The 2,792-nt window shown below is 41.5% G+C and overlaps 1 protein-coding gene across 1 annotated transcript in view; it reads left to right on the top strand.

Annotated features, from left to right (window-relative positions):
- The window catches only part of LOC101853659 (serine/threonine-protein kinase 33), a gene marked incomplete in the record, with an annotated part of 94,833 nt that overhangs the window by 60,997 nt on the left and 31,044 nt on the right, over window positions 1–2,792 (top strand).

Below are 2,792 nucleotides of genomic sequence, written 5' to 3'. Positions count from 1 at the left end.
GGGGTAAGGTGGTATCGCTATCTGAAAATGAGCTACTTGAAGGCTAGGATACTGTAAATCATTTATTAGACCCATAGCGATCTTGTGTATGCACCCAAGTGGCGGTGTTTACATAGCGCCCCAAAAAAGAAACTTTTTATAAATTATTATTACTGGATGAAGATTTTGTTAAAAGAGATATTTTTGTTTGGCCTCTGGACGTCAGTGGTGTCATGCATGACGTTATGTGCGCATTGACAAATTGATAAATGAGATAGATTTTTTGTAAACGCGGACAGAAGAAAATGAATAAGCTATACAGGAGAATTTCTATACCTGTTTGTACTTGATCATTTTGATATTAATCTGTCACTTTGTTCAAATGTGTCATAATATGTAGAGGGTTGCTTTTATCTTGAATGATAAAAATATAATATATGCTTGCTTTCTTTTGAACAGAAGTCGTAAACAAATCTTCGTATAGACACAGTTCTTGAGCAATCATTTTTTTTCTTCTGCTCTCTTTATGACTTGATTGATTCTCAAAACCTGCTATTTGATTACTTGGCCGCCATAGCACACAATCCCTTTAAAAAAATGTTGTGTGGTGAACCAATAAAACATTACCATGATCGAGCTGTCAACATAAAAATTTTAATTTCTTTGAAAAGGAAAGTATACTGTATAATACCTACTTGAAACTTGTGACAGCAGCTGCATAAAAAGTCGTTACGTCATTAGATCGACTCCAAATTAAAAAGGAGAACGGGTGTTTTATGTTCCGCGTAGGGCTGACAAAGCTCGTTTAATAAGAGGAACTCGTGTTCTCACATCTAATACTCGGAAATGTGAATAAATGTCGTTCGATTCTAATCGTGGGGACTCCAGCCAATAGACTTGTATTATAACACTATGCTAGGCCTTGCACTCTGACGTAATTCCGGTTCACTGTAGACCGCACCGTTTGATTTAATTTGAAGTTGGAGCAAGATGAAGGGCCAAAAAATGGGAGAGATAGACAGACAGACAGACAGACAGACAGACAGACAGACAGACAGACAGACAGACAGACAGACAGACAGACAGACAGACAGAGAAAGAGAGAGAGAGAGAGAGAGAAAGAGAGAGAGAGAGAGAGAGAGAGAGAGGGGGGGGGGTTGGAAAGGGGGTGGGTGGGTACGAAACGCTCGACTATTTCGAGATTGATGTTTTTCCCTTCAATTGGGTACCCATGGTGCACATACTTCTCTGCGAAGTTTTCATAGAACAGAGAGCGGAGACCATGACAGTGCTGTTTCTAGGAAATTATAATAATTTAAGTCCATGCTCTGTTCCGAAAATCCCAGCTTTCTGGGCGTGCTTGCTAGCAGTCTGCTGTGGACAAATCCCACTCTCCGCTCTCGTTCGTAATATTCTTTTTAAAAAATAAATTAACCTAGGTATTTTTTTCACCCCGTCGACACATTTTTAACAAGCCTATAGAGTGGGTGGTTGGCGGGTGCTCTGGTGTGGTTTGCTCCTTCTATCCTGTCAAACATCTTTCGTCATGATCTCCTCTCCTTCATTTTTTGTGTTTGTTACTCTCGTGTAACAGTAACACCTCTAATCTTCGGCACTTATATGACCTTATTGTGTTGGAAGTGCTGTAAAACACTTACTAAAACTAAAAAATCAATAGGCCGGCGTGTATTTGATCTTGCCCATCAGGGTTAACCTGTGTTAAGCGGGATACAACGTCGCAGCAAAGAGACCGAGGTACTGGATACAATTTTTAATACTCCCCACTCGGGAATCGAACTCGGGTACTCTGCAGCGCTTGCAACGGGTAATCATATAACCGCTAATCCACAGACACCGGTGTCTGGTACATGTACTCAAAAACATTAAGGAATCAGTCACCAAGTAATCAGTCTGTCACCAAAAAAAATCAGCCTCCAAGGAATTAGTCACCAAAATATCAGTAAACCACCAAGGAATCAGTCACCGAAATATCAGTAAACCACCAAGGAATCAGTCACCAAGGAATCAGTCACCAAAACATCAGTCAACTACTAAGGAATCAGTCACCAAAAATCAGTCAACCACCAAGGAATCAGTCACCAAAACATCAGTCAACCACCAAGGAATCAGTCACCAAAAAAAATCAACCACTTTGTAATCTGCCACCAAGTCATCAGCACAAATAGAGCGGCGCTGACACGATAACGGTCAAACAGACTTCCGTGACGCAAGGACAATATAGATAAGCGCCCCCCCCCCCCTTCCAAATAGAAAGCGGGGGTTGGACCAAATGAGGTCATAGGACGCAATAAACCGCGCGATTGTGTATTTTAGGATCAATAGTTGTATCGATATCGCTCTCGGAACAGACGTGTATCACAGGCAATTTCTGCCGCGTCCAGTGAGAGATAAGAGCGAAGAGATATCGAATTTTAAAAATAGATTGAATGAACTTGAACGTCATGTTTGATCATAGGAATATAATTTTCTTTTATGTCCATTTTTAGAAGGCAGACACTGGCCGTCTGTGGTGAAGCGGTTAGGAGTTTCGCCGTTGCACGCGGAAAAAAACAAACCTGTGTTCGATTCCCGTGTAGGGCGAATTTTTATCGAGTGTCCGGGTCTTTCTGCTCTGATGATGTATCCCCATCAGCCCGTGCTGGCCCTGACAGGCAGGGTCGAAGCCCGCCTCCTAAATGATCTAAATTGTGTCAATAGGGGCGTAATAACACCTAAAAGAAAATGAATATGTCCAGGGAATCGGAAAAACTACACTATGTAATTGATGGAATAAATCTAAGCGCCGAGCACTC

The sequence above is a fragment of the Aplysia californica genome, unplaced genomic scaffold, assembly GCF_000002075.1.
Source record: "Aplysia californica isolate F4 #8 unplaced genomic scaffold, AplCal3.0 scaffold00011, whole genome shotgun sequence".
NCBI lineage: Eukaryota > Metazoa > Mollusca > Gastropoda > Aplysiida > Aplysiidae > Aplysia > Aplysia californica.
Note: the sequence above shows the minus strand (reverse complement) of the source record. Positions and strands in the feature narration are given on the sequence as shown.